This window comes from Tursiops truncatus, chromosome 16 (assembly GCF_011762595.2).
Source record: "Tursiops truncatus isolate mTurTru1 chromosome 16, mTurTru1.mat.Y, whole genome shotgun sequence".
NCBI lineage: Eukaryota > Metazoa > Chordata > Mammalia > Artiodactyla > Delphinidae > Tursiops > Tursiops truncatus.
Genome location: NC_047049.1, coordinates 53,715,696 through 53,730,164, shown reverse-complemented (window position 1 = coordinate 53,730,164; position 14,469 = coordinate 53,715,696). Strand labels below are relative to the sequence as shown.

Below are 14,469 nucleotides of genomic sequence, written 5' to 3'. Positions count from 1 at the left end.
TGGGTTCTACTTCTGGCCTTTCTACTTCTGGCCTTGCCTCTCTCTTGCCATGGGACCATGGGAGGAACCCTTCCCCTATCAGGGCCTCAGTTTCCTCATGAGGCAGAGAAGGGAGTCAACCTCACCAAGTCTCTTTCCTCTCACCAACCTGAACCCTGGATTCTAGAATCTAACAGGGGAAAGGGCACGAGGAGGCCCATGGAGAGCTTGGCAGGCTTCTGGATTTCAAGGCACATGTCAGTTGGCCCACTTTGTTCAGTTTCTTCACTGAATATCTTCACTGCCCCACTCATCCATCCATCCATCCACCTCTGTGGCCTTGTGAGCCTCAGAGGATAGAGATAAACTAAGACCTCATTCCCGATGTCCAGGAGCTCTGCTCGGGGGAGGAGCCTGGCCTATAGAAAGCTGGGGCAGACACGGTCAGCTAGACCCAAAGCTGCTGGGGGATGAACAAAGAAAGGAGCGACAGGTCAGAGAGGGCTCCATGGAGGCATCTGAGCAGAGTGGGGCTCTGAAAGACAGAGCAGTGGGGAAAAGGGCTCCAGACAGAGCACCCAGCTTGCCTGAAGGGTGGGGGTCCTGGGGGGGCTGGGCTGACTGCAGCACAGTGGTGGGTGTGCCAGCACGGCTGCTGCTGTGGTGCGGGGTGCAGAGGAGCTGACCTTGGTGCTGGGCCCGGTTCTGGGCCTCTGACCTTTACTGGGGGTTTGGGGACAACATCTAGTTTCTAGGGTCATTCCACTTCTGTGGGCCAGCTCGGCTCTCCAGGAGATGGCCAGAGCGGCCTGGGCAGGCGGGACCTGGAGCTGGGTGAAGGGGGTCGGGGCCACCCCCAGGCTCAGGCTTGAAACTCACCACGCCCTCTCCTCTCTCCCACAGGACCTGCAACAGCTCTGCTCGGCCAAGTCAGACTGCTGGGGCCGCCGCCTCCTTCCACTGTGAGCTCCTTTTCCCGACGCCCTTAGCAGCCTTCAGTCCCGGTGGTCGGCAGAGGCCTTGGCAGGTAAGCAGGATGAGCTGGGCCCTGGCACTGGGTGTCTGCTGGTGTGGCGCCCAGCCCAAGCAGCTGGTGCCGTTTCAGGGCCTGGAGAGCCCAGAGCTGGCCCGTCATCACTGAGGAATTAGGGGAAGGGGCTTATTTCTCAATTTTCACTTCTCCTTGGCCTCCTCCTCTCAGAGGGAGCCAGAGAGCGGAGAGGTGTGCCCTGGCCTGGCACTCGGATATTTGGTTTTATTCTCTTGCCAACTCCTGGTGTAGCATTGGGTAGCCCTGCCCCTTCATGGCTGAGAGCCTCAGTTCTCTCATCTGCTACATGAAAGTAATCATATCCTCTAACATTCTGAGCACTTAACTGTATGCCAGGCACTGTGCTAAGTACGTGTAGTTGTTAACTCCTTTCGGCTTCACCACAACCCTGTGAGGTAGGTGCTGTTATCTTCCCCATTGTGAGGCTTGTGGTCTGAAAGCAACTTGCCCAAGGTCATGCTCCTGGCTGAGCCCCCGTGGGGTTCAGTTCCAGGTCCTTGTGGCCCCAGTGTGCCAGCCCCTGACCCCTGTTCCATTCTGCCCCTGACCTTGCCCCCCCCCCCCCGCCGGCCTCTTCTTGTGGGTGGGCATCAAGGCGATCGTGGATGTCCTCAGAAGTGTTAAGTCCTGTCCCAACTCAAGGCAAAGGGAGGGGGCTTTTACAAGGTGACAGTTGCTGCTGGTTGCCTGGGGTCATGATTCATTTGTGGATATGATGTGACATGAACCAGACCTGACCCCTCCTCCCCAAGGTGGCACACAGGGCCCTTCTGGCGCAGGGGTATGTTGGTTGGATACGGCTCTCTCTCCCTCCGCCTCCCAAGTTCAGTTTCCCAAGCTTGTATTAAGCAGTTACTGTATGCCAGGCCTGACAGTAGGCCCTGTGGTGCTGGGCAGGAGGCCTTGTCCCCTTATGTACTCTGGTGGAGAAACAGGGAGATCACATCAGATGTGGAAAGCCCAAGCGAGGGGAATAGTTGGGGTTCATAGGTTAGAGAGGGGCATTCTGGGGAGGTGATCCAAAAGTGAATTACATCATGGGGAGAAAGAAGGCTGGGTGGAGAGCCTGGCAGTTTAGGGGATGAGGTTGGCAAGGGAATGGAAAGATTGTAAAAGGCCACAAATGCCAGGCTGAGGAATTAGATCCCAAGGGCAGTGGGGAGCCATGGAAGGTTCTAAGTCAGATAGTGGCCTATTGAAGGTGGTTGCATTGGAGAGGCCTTTGGAAAGGCCTCTCATAAGAGACTGAGGCAGGGAAGTTGGCAGGATTTGCAGTTGGCTGGTGGGGGGCATGAGGTTAGGAAAGCTGCCGTGATGTGGGATGGGGATTAACGTTGGAGTTCTGTGTAAGTGTTGGGAGTCTGGAATCCAGGAAGGCTTCTTGGAGGAGGTGGACCAGGTTGTGGTCTGGAATGTCTCTGAGAGGGCCGAGATTTTCCTGAGGAAGAAGATGATTTATAGTTACACGTGAGCTTGAGGTTTTCATCTGGAAGTATAGATACACATACAAGTCCCAGAGGATTCTCCCAGCCCATATTCATATCTGTGTCCATGAACACACGTGCACATGCATGCTCTACACAGACACACATGTGCATGTAAACCTGTTCCTGCATGCTAAGGGGCTACAGATGTGCATGCACGCATGGCTATGATTGGTTGTGTGTGCACAGATACATGCAGAGATGTGCAGAGACCTGCTCCCTCACACCCATATACACGCAGACATTACTTGTGTGTGCTACAGACATACATGTGCACGCACAGACTTGCTGCACACACATGCTCACAGATGCACGTTCACAAACTTCTGTGTTGACACCCCACACAGATACACGGGCAGAAGTTCTCACAACACATGGCGTCTCCGCGTTCACCCGGGGATGCCCTCACATGCACACACAGGGAGGGATGTGTTCCAAGGAGAAGGGCCTGTTCAGGGGTCATTGGCTTCTTACCTTGCAGTTCCTGGGGTCACTGGGCAGCTTTGGGTCAAGGCTGAGCCCTGACCTCTGCATGTATGTTGGGAGGGGGACTGTCAGGGTTTGAGGGCCAGTCCTGTGACCATGGCCACGCTCTTGCCTTCTCTGGGCCTCAGCTTCCTCAACTGGAAACAGAAACAGTCACCATCTGGCCCCAGCATCCTGGACAAGGTGGTCATGAGGATTAGAGACACCGATTCACAGTGCTGAGAAAAATTCCCCGCACAAGGTAGGGCTTAACAAATAGGACCTGTTATTCTCATGAGAAGAAAGTAGACTGTGGGTTAGGTAGAGGCGCCTGGGCACTGCCGTGGGGTGTCCGTGGGGCCTTATTCTTGTTCCTTATCTCCTGCAGACTCCATCCTGGCTCCCTGGGGCCTGGACACCCTCTGAGTCCTGGGCATGACAAGCTGGTAGGGACTGTGTCATCCCTGCCCCCAGCTGCACTTCCTCTGTTGACTCCTGGAAGTCAGGGTCTTGTGTCGTCCACTTTGTTACCCAACCGTACACGAGTCCCTGTCGGGGAACTGGCATGTTACATCCATGAGCTTATGAGCCCTGAGAGGGAGGCCTCACTGAACAATTTCTAGATGAGGGAACTGAGGCCGTCGAGGGTAGGTGAGGTTCTCAAGGACACCCGCCCAGAAATAGTGAAGCTGGGCTCCAAACCAGACCATCAGATGCCAGAGTTTGTGCTCTTTGCTCTGGTAAGCTCCCTTCAGGGATAGGTCATTTAATGCCTACTTTACAGATGAGGAAACTGAGGCTCACAGTGGGTGAGCCACACAGCCAGGAAGTGGTACCTGCACCCCAGATTCAAGACTTCCTCTTCCCTCCCCTCCCTCTTCCCGGCAGGGCCCCTCCAAGTTAGAGGAGTTTCCCAAGGGGGATCCTGGCTTCTGGCTTTGGCCTGGCCCAGTCTTCCCAGGCCAAAGAGTGTCCATTTTCTTGCAAGTAAAAAGGTGTGTTGTTCTCTGGGGTCCACTGTCTGGGCATCATCTACTAACTTCCTCTCTGAGACCCCTTTGTAAAATGTCCTTAGCATGGTCCTTTGGAAACCTGGTCAGCAGGAAGCTCTGGGGTGCCCTAGCCCTTGCACACCCATCAGCAGGCTTGTTGCGTGGGACCAAGGCAGGAAGTGTGGGTTCTGCCTGGTATGGGGGGTCAGGTCTGTGTATGGGGAAGAGATCTGGGAAGGATCCCTGGGAGGTGAGAGGTGGGCTGGGAATTGGAAGATAAGGAGAAATTTGCTAGGTTGATGTCAAGGGAAAAAGGGAAGACCAAGCAGAGAGCCCGGCTCTTGCAAAGTCCCAGAGAAGTGACAGTTCATTCACTGGCCCTCTGCCTCCTCTCCCAAAAGTGTCCATCAGAATCTTCTAGAATCAGGACCGGCTACATAATTTGCAGGGCCCAGTGCAAAACTATAGGGCCTGTTGTCCACAAATTATTAAGGATTTCACAAGGGTAGCCCTAGAGCAGTAAACCAAAGTGGGTCCCTCTGAGCTTGGGGCCCCGTGCAGCTGCCCGTGAAGCCAGCCCTGCCTAGATTAAGTGAAGAACTGAGTTCACGTGCAGGCTCCACCAGCCACTGCCTGGCCCAGTGACCTTGGGCAAGTCCCCCATCACCCTGTGAGTCTCATCTGCCCAAGGGAGAGATGTTGCCCTCCCTCCAGCAGCAGAAGCCTCAGCGGTGCCAGTATCCAGCTTGTCTCAAGCATCCAGGTTCAGTGGCTTCAGTGAGGCTGGGATTACAGCTCTTCCTGTCAGGCAGTGGTGTTTGAGGGTTCTCTGATGCGCCCCGTCTACCTTTTCAGCCCTGTCCCTGCATACTTCGGAAACCTGTCTTTTTTGTGCTTTTCCAAATCCACAGGGGCAGAGGGGGTTGGGGGCTGCTCTGTGTTTTATTTGCAGTCTTCTGCCTCGTTGCCCCTTGCCTGCCCTTCTCTGCTTGGCAAACTCACTCCTATGGGTCAGATGCCATGGAGCCTTCTCTGACCCCAGCCCCTCCCTCCCGACCTTTGCCCTGTGACCCCTCCAGTAGCTACAATGACCTCTTGTACTGTAGAGTTCTCTAGAGTGTGTAAGCTCTTTCACACCCCATGAGACCAATGAGAAGCCCTTGAAAAGTCCTATTCCCTTTACCGGACTGGAAAACAGAGACTCAGAAGTTCAACCCCCAGCCTAGCTCCTGGGCTGAGGTCAGGCCCACATCAGGAAGGGGTACAGGTAGTGGCAACAGAGGGTGGCATCTGGGCTCTGCTCTGGGGCAGCTTCACATTTCAGCATTTTGGAAGACTGGCTTCCCCTCTGGGAAAAAGCCCCAGCCCCTGGTCCAGGAGAGGCCCCATAGGTGTCTGGGCTGGTGAAGAGGAGGCAGTGAGCCAGAGGTGTGGCCAGCTGAAGCACACAAGCCCCAGCCCTGCCCCTACCTGTGGGTAACTTGGCCCACTTCCCTCCACCTGGTGGACTGGAGCCAGGCGTGTGTGGTACTGGGGCTCAGGCGAGGCCCAGAGCAAACAGAGGTGAGAAGGCCCCAACTGGTCTGGGACGTGGCAACCAGCAGGGTTGGACACAGCATGACCCATCAGGGGCATGACAGCTGCCCCCTCTGGCTGGCACTCCATAAAAGGTTCTCAGAACACCTTTGGTGGATGACTGCACAGGGCACTGACGTGAGGCCTCGGCTTTGGGGTTTTACAGCACTGCCACGCTACTCGCTTTGTGACTTCAGATGAGTGGCTTAACCTCTCTGTGCCTCATTTCTTCATCTGTAAGATAGGGATAATAGAACCGACCCCACTGAGTTGTGAGGGATTCAATGAATCAGCCATGTACACTCTTGCAGCGGTGCCTGGGACGAGGCTAGCGCTCCACAGCGTATGCGTTGACAGTGGGTGAGCAGGCGGGGGTGAGTGTTGGAGCTGATCCCCAGGGGTGTGGGCACACGGGGAGGGACTTGGTTGGATTGTCATTTCAGAGAGGCTGTAGGGGAACAGCGAGGATTGGGGTTGGCCTGGATTCGGGTTTCATATGCGGCGATCCCAAACAGTTGTTGATGAGAGCTCTGTGGGCAGAGACCTGGGGTGACAGCCACACTCCCTGGCCAGTCCCTCCAGCCCCGGGTTTGTGGCTTCATGCTGACAGCATGAACACCGTCAGCTGTCAGTCAATAGGTTTCCAGGGCTACATGTCGCAAGGCGGGTTTGGGGCTGGCTTTGAAGACCTTGAATGCCAAGCCCAGCTCACAGCGGGCCTGGCCATGGCCACACAGAGCTGGGATCCCACGACCCCCATGTGGCATACCTGTCAGTATCCAGCACCAGCTGAGAATGCACACCCTCCTCTCCCTCCCCGGAATTTGTTGCCTGCAGCCCAGGAGGCCTCTCCAGCCCCTGCCTCTGCAGCCCGCCCTGACCCTGCAGCCCCTACCCCAACCTGGAGCTGGAAATAGTCCATAGCCCATTGGTCACTCCTGCCCGATGTGGGATGCCCTTTGGGTCAGCAGGGTGGGCCGCTGTGCTCACGGGCTCTCTGAGCAGGACTTTCGTTCAAGCCTCAGTCCTGCTGCAGGCCTGCTGTGTGACCTCGGACAAGTCGCTGTCCCTCTCTGAACAATTGTTCATTGGTCTATAAAGCCAGAGGCTCTGCTGGGACAGGTCAGGATTCACAACCTGCAGTGTTCTCAAGGGTATCAACAACCCAGGGAAGCTGGGATTATCCCACTGTGTGGAAGAGGAAACTCATAAAGCATAGAGAGGTTAAGAAATGTATCCAGGGTCACAGAGCTATTGGTGGAGCTGAGATTCAGCCCACTTTTACCTGACACAATAATATGTGTTTTCCCCACTACCTCAAACTGTCTCTGGTAGGTACATGTGTGTTTGCTGGGTGAACTATTCACTCCGTCAGCCACAGTGGGTCGAACACTTACTGGGCTCCAGCACTGTGCTAGGCACTGGCATTCAAAAGTGAATCTCTGAGCATTGGCTGACCACAGCCGTGGGCTTGAGTGGAGGTCACACGGTCTACAGTGCAGCGTGTGCTAGGTGGGTGCTCTCAGCGGGTGAAGGCAGTAGGAGTTGGGATGGGCAGCTCTTCCCCCATGCTGGAGGAGGCAGCCAGAGGAGACTGCCTGGAGGAGGGGGCTAGATCCCTACACAGAGGAGTGAAGGAGTAGGGTCTTCCTGGGGTTTCTACACAACTTGATGGGGTAGGTCTGGAGTCCAGCTGGAGAGGAAGCTTCATTCAGCCACAACTGGAAGCAGGCTCTGAGGCAACTCCTGGGGGCCACAGAGTTTGACCTTGGTCCTGCAGAGAGCAGGGAGCCAAAAGGGGCCGTGGAGAAGTGGCAGCTCCTCTGTGAAGGCCATGAGGCTGGCCCTGGCCTGCAAGCGGGAGCTCACAGCTCACGCAGAGACTGTCGATCAGGGAGGGGCAGGGCTGGGGCTTGTGTACTCCAGCTGGCCACACCTCCAGCTCACTGCCTCCTCTTCACCAACCCAGACACCTGTGGGGCCTCTCCTGGGCCAGGGGCTGGGGCTCTTTCCCAGGAGAAAGCCAGTCTTCCAAAATGCTGAAATGCGAAGCTGCCCCAGAGCAGAGCCCAGGTGCCACCTTCTGTTGCCACTGTCTGCACCCCTTCCTGACGCAGGCCTGACATCAGCCCAGAGGTGGGGCTGGAAGGGAGACATGGACAAACCTGTTCAGTGACATGGTGGGGACAGAGAGGCCCAGAGCCCAGCCCAAGGTCACGCAACATCATCACGGCAGGTGCAGGAGGCCGATGGGCTAGACAGGAGGCATCCTTTTGGGGGGTGAGGGGGCAGCTGGTCTGGTACCCCTGGTTCTCCCAGAGTCTGGTGGGAGCCTTGCTGTTGTGTGTGGTCACCCATGTAGGTGTGTGGGGCTGCGCTCACACCCCAGACACCCCTGACCTCGGCCACCAACAGGGCTCCCCGAGGACAAACTGGGATTTGGTAAAAACTACGCTGAGAAGGATTCCTTGGGTGTTACTCACTGCGGGTTCTTTGCCCTCCCCCGATGTTTGCTCACCGTCCCCCCGCCCCCGCCCCACTGAGCCGTGGAGGTTGTCTCCCTCTGGTTCAGGAGCCACGCACTTAGGGTGAGGACAGCCACGCCCATGCCCTGTGTCCTAGGTCCAAAACCTCCGTGACCTCGCGGGGAGGGAGCAGACGCTGGGTGGGGCTGCAAGGGTGGCCTCTTTATTTGAATCATAGCATCTCAGCCCCCTGGGAGAGGAATGGTCTTTAGAAATCATTTGGCCCAGTCTCTCATGGTACAGATGGGGAAACTGAGGCTCAGAGGTAGGAGGGTACACCCCAAAGTGGCCCAGCATGGCACTCCAGGCTTTGGGCTGAGCTCACTGCCACCCTAAACTGCTTCAGATGCATGGCGGGTGTAGAGGCCAGCAGGGCCCAAGACCTACAGCAGTGCTCGTGACCCAGCCATGGGGCGTGGTGTCTGCGGAAAGGCAGGACCCACCCCTGAGGAGCTGGGGGTGCAGAGTGTGGGGCTGGGGAAGTTCTGGGGATCTGTGGAGAGCTGAGCAGGGCGCCCTCAGACCTGGCTCTGTTAAGCCTGGTTTGTACTCCGCCTCTTTGTAATCACTACCTCCTGCCGAGACCTGCTACCATTAGGGCTCCTCCTCCCATCTGTTTACCCAGAGAACCCAGTGAGGTCTGGAGATTGCAGGCCCAGAGGCCAGGGCAGAGAGAATGCTCTGGAGTCAGGCCCCGATTGGAAAGCTGACAAGATGCAAGGGGGTGAGGAAGGAAAATGGACTCTGGAAACCAGGGGCCACCCGTGCCCCTCATCAGCCCCTTCGGCTGAGCCACAGCAGGGTGCCCGGTGGCCTGCAGCCCGCAGGAGGCTGCTGGGTCTGTGATACCTGGGGAGAGTTCCAGGGGTTCCGAGGGACTCAGGAGTCAGGGCGGACTTCCTGGAGGAGGGGGAGTTCCAGCTGGTTTCTGAAGAATGAACATGATTGTGAACTGAAAGCATTCTAACCAAAGGGTCCAGCTGGGCCAAAGCCTTGAGGCAGGCACGCTGGGGACAGATTCAGTGGGGCTGGATGGAGAGCCAAGACTGGGCAGTGAAGGAAATAAGGTTGGAGATGCCCCCTAGAGGCCAGATGGTAGAAGGAGGAGGAAGTTTGTACTGTGTTTCTAACGTGCTAAACATCCCTGAGAGGGTCACTGCCCACTTCTGTGCCTGTTTCTGTCAGATCTCCTCGGAGCTTTGGGCACCTGGGAACCACAGCAGGGCAGCACCTCAGTGGGAGAGCCTGCCTTTGGGGAGGGTGTGAGCAGGTGCCAGGATCCGAGGCTCCCCCGGGAGCTGGTGGGTCTCCCTCAGCCTGGGGGGATGGGGGATTCAGCCCCTGGGGCAGACTCTCCTGCAGGCTAAGGGTCCAACACCCACAGTGGACTCCAGAGCTGAGAGTTTGGCAGGGGGAGGGGGTGGGCTGAGAGATGGGCTTCCCTTCTCCTTCCTGTGACCAACTGCCTCCTTCCTTCTTCTAGAGAAGCTGTGTGGGGCAAGGATGGGAGCAGGTGGCCCTCCCCAAGGCTTTGGGTGCGCTCAGAGCCTGACAGAGAGGAGGTGAGCCTTTGAGCTACGTGTGCTGTACCAGGCTTGTGACTTGCTGCGGGTGCTGTGGGTGCCTGGTGCCCCCACGGGTGCAGCCCCTCCTTGTAGCCCTGGGCTCAGCCCAGGTTGTGTTCGCTGAGCCTCCACGGACCCAAGGTGGCCTCTCTCTCACCTTTCCTATCAGCAGAGCAGCAGCCACGGGCCTGGGAGCTCAACTCCTGGTACCTAGGATTTCATACATCCCCCCAGCAGTTTGCACAGCAGCTGGCTCCGGCTCTGTCAGCTTTGGTTCCCACTTGGGAAGCCCAGAATTCTTTTCTGGGATAACACAACAGCCCTTCCACAGCAGGAAGGGCGAGCTGCCCTCATGGCAAAGCTTCTTCCTGAGCCCTGGCTCCTGCATCCTCAAAATAGCAGGTGGGCTTAGCAGGGGCGCATTTTCCAGGGAGGAATTAGAGTCAGAGAAGAGACGGCATGAGACTTGGCCAGCGTCACGTGGCCAAGGCAAGACTCGCCCGGGATTCCAGGCCCTAGTCAAGCTCCTTTGGGGACGGTTTCTTTTCAGGGCCACAAGCAGATGCTCCAGGGCTTGGGAAGAGGAGGTGGAGGAAGAGAGCTTCTGGGGACGAGGAGCCCAAGAGAGAGGCCCCGAGTCACTGTCTCTCCTCCTCGGCTCCAGCTACTTTCATTGGCGGGTCCACCAGTGGTGCTGACATTTACCTGGTAGAGAGGTGGGCCTCCTCCCTCTTGAATCAAGATGCTAAAAATAACCGGGCCCAGCTTTTCAGGGCCCCTGCCCAGCCAGCGCCTGCTTGCCTGCCTTGGCGACCTTTTTCCTGGGTGCTGGAAGCTAAGTGCTTTGTGAGCATTTGGTTCCTTGTGCCAAGGACTTCCTAGGGGTCCGAGCAGGGATAGCAATGCATGCTCAGCTCCTGAGCCTGAAGAGGGGTCTCTGCAAGGCCTACCTATCCCCCAGGTATCGGGGTGATGGGCCCCTGCCCAAACCGTGTTTTCTCCCTGGGTCTATTACCCTGCCAGACTGGCCACTCTGCCCTGGATGCTTGAGCCCCTTCCTTGAGCTGCTGGAGTTTCTCCCAGTACCCCTCCTCCTCAGAGTTATCCAGCGCTCACCTTGAGTCCTGTACCACGCCCAACACAGATGTCCAACGTGTGGTCTCCTGCCTTCACACTGCATGTTCATCCTGCAGCCAAGAGGAGCCCGGACTTTGTGGCTGGGCATGTTTAAATCCAGCTGTGCAACCTTAGTGCATTTCTGAGCCTCAGTATTCTCATCTCTGAAATGGGCATCATAACTGACTTTGTAGTGTCATGACAAGAAAGAAGTGAGGTCACATGCAGGTGTCAGATCAAGAGAGCTGCCTGCCACCCAGCCAGGAGAAAGCCTGAGCGCCTCTGGGGGCTTTCCTTTCTCTTGCTTTGTAAATCAACCCTGGAAACTTCACACGTACGTATGGTTGATGTGTGTGGACTGGAAGAGGAAGGTCTTAAAGACCCAGGCTGAGGACTGGGGACTTGATCTCCTCAAAAACAGGGGTCCCTTGCCCATTCCTGTACACGTCCAGAGTGGCCTGCCCCACCTGAATGTTTATCCACTTCTTGCCCTCGGTCAGTGTGATCAGAATTGTGTCGGCATTGGCCCACGAGTCCCTGGCTGTGGGGTCAGCCCCATGGAAATGGAAGTGGTTTTCTGGGCTCCGTTCTCACCTACTGTGAGAACCTGGGCTGGTGGCTTAGCCCCTGCACGCCTCAGTGTCCTCATCTGAAAATGGGGATAATAACGGCCCCTCCCAATAAGCATTGTGAGATTAAATTAGCATTGTCGGTGCGGTGCTTAGGACAGGACCTGGCGTGGGGTGAGCCCTTGGTGTGTGTTCGCTGGTCCTCGTAGCGGTCAGACTCGTCGTAGCCATCTGTGGTAATAGCAGTGGCCACCGCCCTTGGCTGAATGATTATTATCAGATGTTGTGTCAGAGGCTAAGCACATTATTTAACTTAATCTTCGTGACAGTCCTACACAAGGTACTCCTATAAGCTCTATGTTCCAAATGAAGAAAACCGAGGCCCAGAGAGGTCACACACAGTTTGAAAGTGGCAGCGCTAAAAACCAGAATTCAGATTCAGCCCTGCTAGGGGATCAGCCAGTCGGCTTTGCACTGAAAATTTCACATCCTAGAAACCTCTCAGTTCCAGGCCCGCAGGGACAGTTGACGAGCTAGCCCCATCTAATCCTCCATTCCATTGCTTTACCCACTGGCCCCCCGGCCCCCCTCCTCGGCTTTGAGACTTAGCCCCGTCCTGCCCCTGCTCCCTTCCCACACCTTATAGGTGCCCCTTCTCCCCAGATCATCCTTGCCCATCCCCTGCGGCCTGACTCTAGTCTCCCCATCCAGCTTCCTACCCTCAGCCAGCTGGAGGGGTGTGGGTTCCACCCCATGGGCTCTCTGTGCCCAGGGCTGTGCCTGCAGTTGGCTGGCGGGTCCTGAGCTGCCCCTCACCAGCCTCAGGCTCCCCGATTTGCACTGAGGGCTTCGGCACCTCTGCTTTCAGCCTTCCAGAGAGGCTTTAGAAACCTCTTCCTTAAGAGAGGGAAGACTGAGTGAGCCCCCGCCCCCAGCCCTGGCCCCAGGCAGCTGAGAGAGATTGCACCGGCCCTTCCGGTGCATTGATGGAGAGCAGTGCTGACACAGGAGAAAGGTCAGCAGTGGGACAGAGCAGAGCTGGTGGCGGCCTGCCGACCAGCAGCGCCCTCCCCCAGGTCAGGGCTTCCTGGGGGGAGGGGCCCAGTGCTCCTTGGGATCCTGGTCAATTCGTATTGACTCAGGCAGCCGCTGGTTCAGCGAAGCTGGGCGTCCAAGCCCCCAGAGGGCTCGGGGAGATGCCCGGGTCGTCCTTGGCACCTTCCTCTCCCTCCCCCCGCAGTCGATTAGATCCTCCGAGCCATCTCTGGGTTTGTGTCCCCCTCAGCGCCGCCATCCTCTGCTGGCTCTCAGGTCTTAACTCTCTTCCTGCCTCTCAGTTGCTGAGCCCTTCCTAGGCTGCCACTACCCTCCCTGGCTCCCCACTGTCACCAGGAATAAAGTGCAAATTCAGAGGCTGACATTAAGGTTCTTCTTGAGCCCAGTGAGGCTGCCCAGAGCTGCTGGTCCTTCCCCAAGGACCGAGTCAGCCGTCCCCACCCTCAGATGAAGGCTGAGCCTCTCTTGGCTTGGGAGGGGTGGGGATGGGGGTCTCTTCCCCCGAGACATGCCTTTCCAGGACCCAACCCATTGCTTTCCCTACCCAGGACTCCCACCCTCTAGGAGAGATTAGAGGAGGTGTGTGAGGTATCCGGGCACCCTGAGTGCCAGGCCAGTTCTGCACCCAGTGCTCCAGCCTCACCCAGACTGTAGGGCCAAGCAGGGCCTGTGACTAGGACATCAGCCTGGTGCATGGCCCAGCCCACACCATTCCTCATACTCCCCCTTGAACTGCTCAGTGCAGCTCATGCCCCAGCTCCTGGTGGGCAGAAGCCATCTTCTCCCCAGCTCACGTGGACGACAAGCCCCAGTGAGGGCAGGAGGTACAGCGGTTAGTGCCCAGTCTCTGGGGTCTGACCCCAGCTCCATCACTCACTAGCTGTGTGACCTCAGGCAGTCACTTAACTCTTGTGAAATGTGGGTAATAATAGTTCCTTCTTCGCAAGATGGTGAGATTCATTGAAATGACACATGTCTGTGGGACCCTGGAACATTTTCAGATCAATAAAGCCAGCTTTCGTCATCATCAGCACCGGGGGCCCCAACCCCTGGGCTGCAGACTGATACCAGTCCGCAGCCTGTTAGGAACGGGGCCGCACAGCAGGAGGTGAGCGGCGGGCGGGCTTCTAGAGAAGCTTCATCTGCTGCTCCCCATCGCTCCCCATCGCTCCCCATCGCTCCCCATAGCTCCCCATCGCTCCCATAGCTCCCCATCGCTCCCCATAGCTCCCCATCGCTCCCCATCGCTCCCCATAGCTCCCCATCGCTCCCCATCACTCCCCATAGCTCCCCATCGCTCCCCATGGCTCCCCATAGCTCCCCATAGCTCCCCATCGCTCGCATCACCGCCTGAGCCACCCCACCCCCTGGCCCGTGGAAAAATCGTCTTGCACGAAACCTGTCCCTGGTGCCAGTAAAGTTGGGGGACCCCGAATCAACACCATCCTCCTCAGGCTGGCGGGTACCGTATCCATGAGATGAGGGCCCTCTCCTCCAAACGGGCTCCTCCTGGCTATTTGAATGCGCCTTCCACTTCTGCCCCTCACTGTCCCCTTCATGCCCTTTTTGCCCTTTTTTTCGCAGCACTTCTCTCCCTCATTTCCTAGAATCCCAGGAAGCCCAGCCCTCCCTGGCCTCGTGTTGTCACTTGCATACCTGCCTTATGCACGCTGTCCGTAGGAGCTGGGCCCAGGATTCATTCTCTGTTTCCCCTACGGCCCCTCACAGGTGCCTCAGGCACAGTGGGTGCCTGATAAAAGTTTGTTCTGTTGAACGGACTTTCATGGAGCCAAAGTCACCTGCATGAACAACACAGCAGTGACCAGCTAGGCCCCTGGGTGCGTCCTCAGGCTGACGAAGGGCACGTCTGAGACCGGGCCTGAACCGCCTCCCGCTGGGTCATGGCTTGTGCCCACTCTGGCCTCCTCCACGTGGGGTTTTGGGGGAGGCAGGGGGTGGCGTGGGTTTGGGCCACTGAGTTGGAAGATTTTTCAAGGCTGGTTCCTCTCTGGTCCTCTGGGCCGTCCCTGTGTTTTGTTTGCCTGGGTCCTTTCCCCACCCCCACGCTTCTCTGTTAAACTGTGATATTATA

The 14,469-nt window shown here is 57.2% G+C and overlaps 1 protein-coding gene across 8 annotated transcripts in view; it reads left to right on the top strand.

Annotated features, from left to right (window-relative positions):
* The window catches only part of ZMIZ1 (zinc finger MIZ-type containing 1), a 231,882-nt gene that overhangs the window by 42,764 nt on the left and 174,649 nt on the right, over positions 1 to 14,469 (top strand). For all 8 annotated transcript variants that reach the window (XM_073793401.1, XM_033842284.2, XM_033842282.2 and 5 more), the window contains one exon: positions 883 to 1,006. The gene's annotated coding sequence lies outside the window, so the exon portion shown is untranslated. The remainder of the gene's footprint in view (positions 1 to 882; positions 1,007 to 14,469) is intronic.